Source organism: Rattus norvegicus, chromosome 6 (assembly GCF_021556685.1).
Source record: "Rattus norvegicus strain SHRSP/BbbUtx chromosome 6, alternate assembly SHRSP_T2T, whole genome shotgun sequence".
Classification (NCBI taxonomy): Eukaryota; Metazoa; Chordata; class Mammalia; order Rodentia; family Muridae; genus Rattus; species Rattus norvegicus.
The window spans coordinates 95,339,634-95,350,887 of NC_141539.1; the positions used below are offsets into that span (position 1 = coordinate 95,339,634).

The 11,254-nt window shown below is 42.6% G+C and overlaps 1 long non-coding RNA gene across 7 annotated transcripts in view; it reads left to right on the forward strand.

Annotated features, from left to right (window-relative positions):
- The window catches only part of LOC120103546 (uncharacterized), a 103,924-nt gene that overhangs the window by 40,648 nt on the left and 52,022 nt on the right, over positions 1 to 11,254 (forward strand). Inside the window, exon 2 of one of the 7 annotated variants that reach the window (XR_015622451.1) lies at positions 7,522 to 11,079. The exons of the other annotated variants lie outside the window; for them this stretch is intronic. This is a non-coding gene — a long non-coding RNA (uncharacterized LOC120103546). The remainder of the gene's footprint in view (positions 1 to 7,521; positions 11,080 to 11,254) is intronic. 7 annotated transcript variants of the gene reach the window in all.

Here is an 11,254-nt window from a genome sequence, read left to right on the forward strand (position 1 = left end):
GTTTGGTGAATAGATATTAAAAACTACAATGTCCTCTTGGTGGAATTCTTTTTCCTTTTGATTTGTATGTAGTGTCCTTCCTTACTCTTCTGATTATTTTTGGTTTGGAGTCTATTTTGTCAGATATTAAATGGCTACACCAGCTTGCTTCTTAGGTCCATTTGCTTAGAATGTCTTTTTCCACCCTTTTACTCTCAGGTAATATCTATCCTAGATATTAAGATGTGTTTCTTGGATGTCAAAGAAGGATGGAACTTATTTTTTTCATCCATTTTGTTAGTCTGTGTCTTTTTATTGGAGAATTGAGACCATTGATCAATGAGCAGTGTTTGTTTATTCCTGTTATTGGTGGTGGTGGTGGTGGTGGTGGTGGTGGTGTTGGTGTTGGTGTTGGTGGTGGTGTTGGTGGTGGTGGTGGTGGTGGTGGTGTTGGTGGTGTGTATTTCCCCTCTATTGATTTGCTGGTCTGGAATTAACTATCACTTGTGTTTTCTTGGGTATAGTTAACCTCTTTTGGTTAAAGTTTTCATTCTAGCACCTTTTATAGAGCTACATTTATATATATTGCTTAAATTTTGCTTTGTCATGGAATATCTTCTTTTCTACAGCTATTGTGATTGAAAGTTTTGTATGGGCTGGAATCTGTGGTCTCTTAGAGTCTGTAGCAATCTGTCCAGCCCCCTCTGGCTTTTATAGTCTCCATTGAGAAGTCAGGTATTATTCTAGTAGGTTTGCCTTGATAAGTTACTTAGTCTCCCCCCGCCCAAAGCTTTTAATATTCTTTCTTTGTTCTGAATGTTTGGTGTTTCAATTATTATGTGCTGACAGAACTTTCGTTTCTGTCCTAGTCTATTGGTTTTCCCTATATTTCTTGTACTTATCAAGATAGGTATCATTAACTAGGTTAAGGAAATTTTCTATGATTCTTTTGAGAATATTTTCTGTGCCTTTAATCTGGGTTCTTTCTCCTTCCTCTATTTCTTATTATTCTTTTCATAGTATCTCAGACAGCTGGACATTTGTGCCAGGCTCTCTCTCTCTCTCTCTCTCTCTCTCTCTCTCTCTCTCTCTCTCTCGTTCGTTTGTTTAACATTTTCTCAGACTGAGGTATCCTCTTCTTCTATCATGTCTTCAGTGCCTGAGATTCTCCCCACCATCTCCTGTTCTCTTTTGTTGAGGCTTGTCTCTGAGGTTCTTATTCGAGCTTCTAAAATTTTCATTTCTAGATTTCCCTCAGTTTTTTTGGGGGGGGGGGTTTCTTTATTGATTCTATTTCCACTTTCAGCTCTTGAACAATTTTATTTCCTTCCACTGCTTGCATTTTCATAGATTTCTTTAAGGGCTCTATTTACGTCCTCTTTAAGGACTGCTAATATATTCATAAAGGCTATTTGAAGATCTGAGGGTTTGAATATGGAGGAGAGGAGAAAGAGTGAAGAACTTCTGCTGCGTGTTTCACTGGTCTACTTGCTTCTCTGGAAGACTCTGGAGTAGAGTTCCCAGAGAATGCCTGCTGGAGCTGGGGGCGGGGACAACAAGACAATTGGAAGAAAGGTTGGAGGAGAGATCTGCATGGTCTGCTGGAAATGGGGGCTGAGAAAGTGAGGTGCCACAGCAAGTGTTAACAGAGATGGAGATGAGACTGGGGGATTGGATTTGGAGAAGAGGAGGGAGAGGCAAAGATCTGTGGTTAGCCTTCCTGCTTTCCTGGCCAGAGAGGCCCGTGGGCTCCCAGAACATGCTGGCTGGAGTTGGGGGCTAGAATAAAATGATGAGTTGTGGGTGGGGGGCAAAGGTTGGAGGGCAAGAGCTTTGTGATCCCTTGGAGAGGAGGGCAGGAGGAAGGGGAAGCTACAGCTGGTGTTCTGCTACAGAGCTGAGGATGAGATTGGGGGATTGCCTTTGGAGGAGAGGAGGGAAAGGTGAAGATCTGTGGTTAGCCTTCCTGCTTCCCTGATCAGAGTGGCAGTGCACTCCCAGCGAGTGCCTTCTGGAATTGGAATCCCACATTTTTAAGCATTCTCAAAGGCTTGGAAAGCATCCCATCTTATGGATGGGTCACAATTATCTCAGTTCTCTCGCCTCAGCAACAAATTGGGCCACCTCCATTTTCTTGCTCCCAACCTGGCACTGATATTAGTCTGTCTATGCATCTATAATTTCTTTTTTATAATAAATTTCTAAAAATACAATAAACACATACTTTCGGCATTCTTGCCGTGGAGTGCTAAATTTCTCTGGAAATAAAATCATGGTCCCGAGTACATAGTAAATATTTAATAAAGATTCATCAGCCAATGAACAAATTTACAACGTTTAGACTCAACCATAAAACATTGCTAAAAGTTGTTATAGTCCGGTGGAAGGAAACTAAGCAGCTTTCAGAGGAAGACAAACAATTGCAGCAGATGAACTACCGAGTGTTTAGATATCATCAGGAGGAACATGCATGTTAAAAGTTGAGTTACATGTTTGTCTGATGGGAAACAGTATAGCAAAATAATGTTAAATAAATGGTAGTCTCTCCTCACCTGTAGAGAGGACAGTTCGATCACCTCACTAGGCGCATAGAACCGAACTTGACATACAGCATGCTTTTCCCTGTGTACACATAGCTGTAAGAAAAAGTTAACTTATAAATTAGGCATGGTAAGAGATTAATAACAAGAATAGATGACTATAGTAGTATTGTAAAGCCGTTATTGGAATGTACCCTCTCTCCCTCTCATTCCAAATAACTTGTTATACTGATATCGTGCTTACTCTTCTTGGGAGGCTGTAAAGTGATGCAACGCCTGCATGATGTAATGAAGTTTTGCAGCATCATGCTATTGATCGCACAAGGGTGACTTGAGCACACACCCCGAGTCACCATAACAATCGTTGTGAGAGCAGAGTTGGCTGCTAAGCAAGTGGCAGGCAGGTACTGTGTACAGAATGGGCATGCCGGACACTCACAACCAGTTTAGACTCACAGCCCGAGTGGGTGGCGTCAGATGGCACAAGACTTCATCATGCCATTTAAAAGTTATGAATTGTTTATTTCTGGAATTTTCCACTTATTATTTTCAGACCTCGAAGAGTGTAGGTAACAAAAACCATGAAAGGTGCAACAATGGACAAGTGGGGATGGCGGTGAAGGCAGGACACTTTGTAAACATCCCATGAACAAAACAGCTCTCCTGTTGAGAGAAAAGGAAATCTGGAAGGAAACAGCTCCAGAGTTAACTTGACAATTTACAGATATCTAGAGGTGTGCTAATTGTTATCTTTAATGATTTGGCTGTAAGAATCTAACAGGGAAAACCGCAATGTCAGTTTACAACACATCTTAGGTTATACTAAAAGATTAGCACCTCATAGTAGTATTTATTAAAGAATCATACACTTTTCTCACTGGCCTCAGAGTCCTACCAAAACAGTGCTTTTCTCAATGCTGCATTTTCTGCTGTTTTACACATGTATGTACACACACAGACACACACCGACAGACAGACAGACAGATAGACACACACACACGCACGCACGCACGCACGCACGCACGCACGCACGCACGCATGCATGCACACACACACACACTGAAGCAGAGGCAGTTAGTCAAACCTTGTTGTCTCTGCAATACCTTTTTGTATATAATGATGTGAGATGTCTAGCTTGTGCAGTCTCTGAGAACTAAGAAGATGAAAGCAGGGGAAAAAGAGGAATAGGAAAAAGGAGGAGAGGAGCAGGAAGAGGAAGAGGAGGAGCAGGAAGAGGAAGAGGAGGAGCAGCACGGTTTTGAAGATTGCCCCAGACATGGGAACTCATCCCTTCCCACTTTCAGTTTTAGGTTCTAAGAGAAATCAGAACCTGCAGTGACTTTGTGGGTGAATGAAAAGCCAAAGGCAGTGTGCCCTTGCTTTGGGGTTTATACAAGGAAGACAGACAAAACTCTTTTTTTTTTTTTTCTTTTTTTCGGAGCTGGGGACCGAACCCAGGGCCTTGCGCTCGCTAGGCAAGCGCTCTGCCGCTGAGCTAAATCCCCAACCCCCAGACAAAACTCTTAACAAAGAAAAGGATGTGATGGCACCCGCAGTTTATTTCAGTCACTTTGAGAAAGCCATGAAGGAAAATGTTGCAGCAGTTTGGTGGCTGTTGCTTCCAACATAATTAATTCATAACTGTGAATTATACATGTTATTATTTTTATAAAGCCTTTCCCATTGAATGGCATAAAGGAAGAAGAGTCTGGCTGTCCAGGGATAACTTTTCTTTTGCACAAGTTTGAATAAAACAACTGATTGAAGGGTTCATAATGAGACAAGGAAACGGAGGCAGGGGGTGAACTACAGGTGATGTAGGGGTGTAGGCCATGAACAGAACAGCTTAGAGGAGAACCCAGCAGACATGGAAAGTCACTGAGCAGCAAGACGAGGATATCTAAGCTCAGTAAAGCCCTGGGTGCTTGTGAAGAGGAATTTCCTGATAGGCAGTATAAATCTTATTACTCAGCAAGAATGGCTGACATTAGATGCCAAGGGAACCTAAAAGTAAGTAATGATGTAATCTGTTATGTAACTGTTTCTGCCAGAATGCTGCTTTTGTGTATATATTATATTAATATAACCTTGAGGTCAGAAGCTTAGCTTTTGTCCTTACTAGCCTGCCTGTGTGTGACCCACCTATATTTTCCTTGCCAGTCTACATGAGTATCCTTGCCTGCTTATGTTCAATTCATGTGTTCTGGCCTGTGCCTGTGTGCCTGACGTGTTTCTGTTTGCCTAGCCTTCTGTGTGGTAGCCTGTGCCAAGGCTGAACAAAGCGTGCTTATATCTTATCTGCCACAGCCCCTTGAAATCTTTTCAATCTCCCAGGCTCTGATTACATTCTTCTATTCCTGGCATTGGAGCATAGTTCCCACATGTTAAGTCTCTTCATGATCTTTTTACCACCATAAGCAACATAGTTTTCAATTCTGGTTTGCGCCTTCTCCCTGGATGAAAGATTTCCATTCTATGGTCAACCACCTTCATCCCAGTCATGAGAAATGGTGAGATCAGTTCACATTCCTTCTTTATGAAGGATGTGAGATCGTGAATGTGGGAAGAAACTAAATACCGAGAGAAGTAAGCACTCATTTGCCAAGGAGGACTCTACCTTTATCCCTTTGACAATTTCAGATGCAAACCCAGAAAAAGGCCAACTGTCCCCAGGAGAGTTTAAATGGGACTGAAGCTTTGCAAGATAAAATAAGGATTGATCTCATGGTTGGGAATACATGTTATTTATCTTTGGTGAGCCTTTCTAAACTTGATCAATGAGTTTACAATATTTACCATCTGGTCGATAACAAGTTTCACAGGGATTTTGGATGAAAGGTTCAGTATGCATTAAAAATTTCTCATTTCTGGCTTCTTTTGTAAATCAATTTGAACAGCAGGGCAGGAAAATCAGAGTCCTGTGTTCAGTCTCATGTTCCATGGTTTGTGAGCACCATGAGGGAGGTTGTAGATCCAGTAATAAGTATGTCTTCTTAAGGGCGCACAATATTCTTCTGTGGTTTGAAAGCTCTGAAACCATGAGCCTAAATAGGTCTTTCTTGGTTATAAATTGGGTATCTTGGAGATTAAAAAAACCAAACAAACCTTTTTCTATATTTATTTATTTTGTTCTCTCTCTCTCTCTCTCTCTCTCTCTCTCTCTCTCTCTCTCTCATTGTGTGTGTGTGTGTGTGTGTGTGTGTGTGTGTGTGTGGTCTGTGGGTGAGCAACCCTACCCACTCTACCGTCCCACCAACTTTCTCTTGTATTTGTTTTTTAAGTGATAGAAAGCTAGATTACACAGCCAGCTACTCCTTTCTTTTCAAAGGACTCTATTCACACGGCTTTATCAAATGCGTTATGGGAAAGGCTTCGAAGTTGGCAAACCCCGGAGAGCATCTCACGGTTTCCCGGAGGTTGAGCAGCTAGAAAGGGAAGGTGGCATACCACCAGGAAGAACTCCAAGGGACACAGCCTCCCAGTGAAGGCTTCCTAAATACACAAACCCTGAGCCTCAGAGAATGAGCAGATCTGCAGGATTGCAGTTTGGTTTAGTAAGTTCACTCCAGACTTACAAATACAATGGGTGAGTAAAAGAGAATGAGCCAAGTTTCTAAAGGACGAGTTGAGCACAAAGAGTTCTTTGGTTGTACACAATCCACACGAAACTTCACTGTGGCAGAACTGTTTGACCGACAGCTCTTAGGTTCACCTCCTCTTTAGAACAGCAATTTGAACAATCAAGACATCATCCATTGTGACTTCTTATGAAAAGTGCAGCATTTTGTTGTTTTTTAAAAACTTGTTAATGTTAATGGATGGCTTTAGCAGGGAAATGTTCAGCGGATTGTTTGATACAATTGGAGGTAATGATTCCACCAGCAGTGACCGCCCAGCTCAGACACAGATGTGAGACAAGTACTTAAGGAGCATTAAAAAGTCCTGTGTGATTGAATTAGCCTGGATTGGAGCCAAAAACACCGTCTGTGGATTATATCTTTGTCTGAGACTCTTCTGGGGCAAAGAGTTTCTTTCTTTTTAGAAACCATAGCAGCTCTCAGAGAGTGGGGCAATTAAAGCAAACTTTTGATCAGACAGATAGTTTATACAGGTCTACCTGGGTTTATTCTGGTTTTATTACTCAAAATCCCAAGTCTTAGAAAATTCCCTGAACCTTGGAGAAGGTGGGAGCATTGCTAAGTCTACTTTTTGTAGTCACAAACTTCCTTTTTGACAAACTCTACGAGAGACTTGACTTTCACCAGATTCTCTCCTCCACTGTGAGTTAGTCAGTGCGCCCCTCCCCCCATATCCTTTGTCCTGTCCTGCCTTCTTCAACAAGAGTCCACCCCACATTTCCCAGTCTATCCTCCAAGTTACATTGACTCAGCCCCTCCGCCTGTTCCTTGAATGTTCGTGGTCTATTAACAATCCTCTTATTCTCCTCTGGTCAGGCTCTTCTAACTAGATACCTCAAGTAACACACCAAACTGAGCTCATAGCTTTGCACATTGCGGGACAAAGTCCATGAGCTCCATGCCATGCCCCACAGCAGGTTCTCAGATGGACAGATGGACATTTCTTTAACTCTGTTGGCTGCTATATCCACTGTCGATTAATAATATTTCACGTCAACAGAGAAACATGGAGAATTTTTATACATGCTGTTATTGGATGTTCTACCATCCCAAGATTGCACAATTTACCTTTAGATCCAAATACAACACATTGATCATTTAGAATGAACTCATTATTCCAACCCATGACTCTAGCTTTGGATCATTACTCCATCACCTAAGTTACTCGCTCCAACAACTCAGTTCCAGGTTCACGTAGTCCGCTAATGTTTTTCACGTGTCAACATCTGTAGTCATTCAAGTAATTGGCAGAACTGTTGACCGGGTCAGGATGGAAAATCAGTGGTAACTGTTTCTGTACAAAAGCAGGTGTTCACATTAATACTTTATTTAAAATAATCTCTCTTGATGGACTTCCTTTCCAGATTTTGGAGGAGAAACTGAAAATTGGAAGTACAAATACATTGTACCAAGACTTCTCTCATTTTCAACCAGCACCTCCACCATCCTCAACCCACAAGTTCAGTAAAACAACTATGCAGTCCCACAAACAGACCTGGGGTGCATTCAGTAACTCAAGTACCTTTAACCTCATCCCTACAATGCTAGCCTAGTGCCCAAGACTTTAATATATGGGTTTTTTAGAGATGCTAATAACTGTAGCAGGATCCCAGAGCCAAGCAGAGAACTGAATGTGAACCATCAATACAGTGCACATATGCTCCTGGTTCCTCTCTGAGTGTATTCACTGGGCTTGCATTTGCCCCTGTCAAAATATAGCCATGTGACTTGAATGTTGCTTGTGACATTCCCTTCCCACTGTTGTTTTGACTGGGGAAGAAGGTGTCAGGATGAAGCCTCAACCTGTGTCCTTGAGAAAACACAATGACCAAATCTCTTCTAATGCACACTAGACACACTGTCCTGAAATTGGAAGCTTTATTCTCAATGTGTAGCTTTGCTATCCTGACGGTCGCATTAAGGGTGTGTCCTGGTTAGGGTTACTACTGCTGTGGTGAAACACCATGACTGAAAGCAACTTGGGGAGGAGAGGGTTTAGTTCGTTTACACTTCCACATTGTAATCCATCGAAGAAGGAAGCCAGGACAGGAACTCAAACAGGGCAGGAACCTAGAGGCAGGAGCTGATGCAGAGGCCATGGAGGGGTGTTGCTTACTGGCTTGTTACTTATGGCTTGCTCAGTCTACTTTCTTATAGAACCCAAGACGACCAGCCCAGGGAAGGCACCACCCACAATGGGCTGAGCCCTTCTGCATCAATCACTAATGCCCTACAGGCTTGCCCACAGCCCAATCTTATGGAGGCATTTTCTAAACTGATATTTCCTTCTCTTAGAGGGCTTTAGCTTGGGTCAACTTGGCATAGAACTATTCAGCACAGGAGGCCAAAGTCAAAAAAGACATGGACTTCTGTTTGCATGGAGCCAAGACTATAAAGGGAGAGATAAAATATACCCACAAATATGAAAGTAAGGACTAAATTAAGGTAAAAATGGAAAGTGGAGATAATTAGCAAAAAGATGTGGAGCTGAAAGAAAGCTGCTCAGACAGTGCTTGGAGTCAAGTAGAGGACAGCTCAACAGGAACCTTCTGGAATGTTCTCTGGAAACATTTCACTCCCGTTAAAACAAAGAATCCTTAGGATTATATAATTTACTGAAAGGCATTCTAGATAAATGCTCTCCTGATATGTTAGTGCCTCTCCTTTAGAACTGTAATGAAGGTGTGGGCTTGATTTATGGCACCGTTTTACATGTATTTGATTTTAGCCTTTTCAGCAGTTAGAGCTAACAAAGCACTTAGGCTTGTCTTTAATGGGTGTGTTATAGGTCTCTGTCTTTCAGAACCACAGACATGCTGAACTCAGTGCAGACAGATGCAGGAGTTTTACAGGAATCTCAGCAATTTTGATAATGCAGATACAATGAGCTGATCTAGGCATCCACTTAAAATATGATTTACTGTCTCCCATAGAAAGGTCTATGGTTATAACCATAAAAATAAATACTGGCCTGAATACTCAGTATCAATTAGGGTGATCTAGCAAAACTATGACCTTGTTTCTTTTACAAATATGTTTAGTATGTCATTTCACAGGGTTAGAGGAAGTTTGGTATTTTGTAAAACAGTCCTTTTTCCTCCCTCCCTTCCTCCCATCTTTCCACCCTTCCTTCCTTCCTTCTTTCCTTGTTTCCTTCCTCAGAGCTTTGCCAAAGACCTGTTCTCCAAGGGACATTTCTAGAAGCTGCCTATTCATTAATCATTGGAACAGTTAAAGGTCTTCCCTGAAATGGCTTGCAGAATAGAGGAGCAGGGTGGATAGATGGGTTTGTTTATTTTGAGACAGGACCTTCCTATATAGCCCAGGATGGCCATGACCTCACTCTCTTTCTATCTCAGCTTTCTGAGTGCTAGGATTATAGGCACACACCTACTTAGAGAGTTTATGAAAAAACAATACCATTTCTACACCTTGAGCTACAATAGATGATGTGGTTGTGCAGATCCTAAAATGGCTCCCAGACATGTCCACTATGATTCTGATGGAAAGTACGTACTTTCTTTTTAGCAGCATTAGTACCTGTACCCTCTAACCCTCTGCAGTCACACTTCTACACGCACTCCAGTTATGCACATGGTAACCAGTAGTATTCACGCTGTGGCCTGGCTACTATGCTGCCTTGAAATTTCCTCCATAGAATAAACGATTCCATTACATTTAGACTTGGCCTCCCATAATATCAGAGTCTAAGCAGACCACATCCCCATCATTTGCCAGGGTGGGAAAAGGAATGCCTTTAGTCCAGTTACCAAAGGCTCCTCATTTCCACCTGAGCTCTCCTTGGTGTAACCTCTACTGTCACATTTCTATCAACAGACGGGTCTTCTGTCTCCACCAAAGTTGCCTTTTCTAGCTCACGTCCCCCAGTTTCTCCAGATGCTTCTCATAAACCAAATCTATTACTGCCACCATATGGTCAGATATAACAACTCTACTGTCATGATAGCTGTCTTTTTCCTGTGGTAGTTACTTCTGACACTTGAACAAAGTACTTAGGGCAAATAGTTCATAAGTAGAGAAGGGTTATCTGAGTTTATAGATCCAGAGATCCAGTCCTCAACTTCCCCCTTTTATTTCCCTTGAAGTAGTGAAGCACAATATGACAGAACAAAATTGCTCACCTGTGGCCAAGAAGAAGCAAAAACTGAAAGACCTGGGGTCTCACTATTCCCTTCACTTAGAGATCCAAAGACCTCCTACCAAACCCTCAAGGTCCCAATACCTCACCAGAGTGCCGCTGTAGGGAACACTAGAGACCAAAACTATAGCAAGGAGAAACCAGCTGAGAGTGGGGACACCATGTGCTCCCTACTGAGGGAGAAATGCAGGAGCACCAAAGGAGATTAAAATTCAGTGTGTGCCCAGCAAGCATGTCAGGTGCATCTTTTAAAGAAACTGGAGATGAAGTTATGAAGTTAACATTGGGTAGACCACATGGGCCTTGTAGCCCAGGTTAGACATGTCACCCTAGGGCTTGAAGAGGAAATGTGAAATGATGACATTTCTATTTTAATAAAGTCTTCTGACACTTGCATGAATGATGGATTAGACAGATGAGTAGAGGTGGGGGACTAAGAGGAATTAGTTATTGCAACGGTTCAGGGAAGAGATGACAGTCTCCTAGATGGGAGTGGGGGCAGAGGTAAGGGTATGAAGTACATAGACTAGAAATAGACTTGCAAGGAAGCTTGTCAAGGTCAGGTAGTGGCATGAGTGGGAAAGACGGCGGATGTCTCAAGAACTTCCAGTTTGTGACAGGAGCAGCTTCTCATGTAACGCAACAGGGAAGAGAAGAAAAGGAACATCTTAGGGAAGCAGGCGAAGAGCCGGATGTGAGGATGCTCCATGATGCTGCTGGATGGCGCTGTTAAAATGGCCTGAAGCTCAGCGAAGCGGAATAGGTGAGTCACCCACCTAAGCCTCAGCCACTTAGTGCTGGTGCCCAGCTGTGGAGGGCTGAGGGGTGTGTACAGCAGCTGTGATGTCAAGCAAGGGGTGACAGGTACGGTAACAGGACAGGGATGGGAACACACCAGGAAAAATGAGAGGAAGGCCAACAATATTTTTGGAAACCAT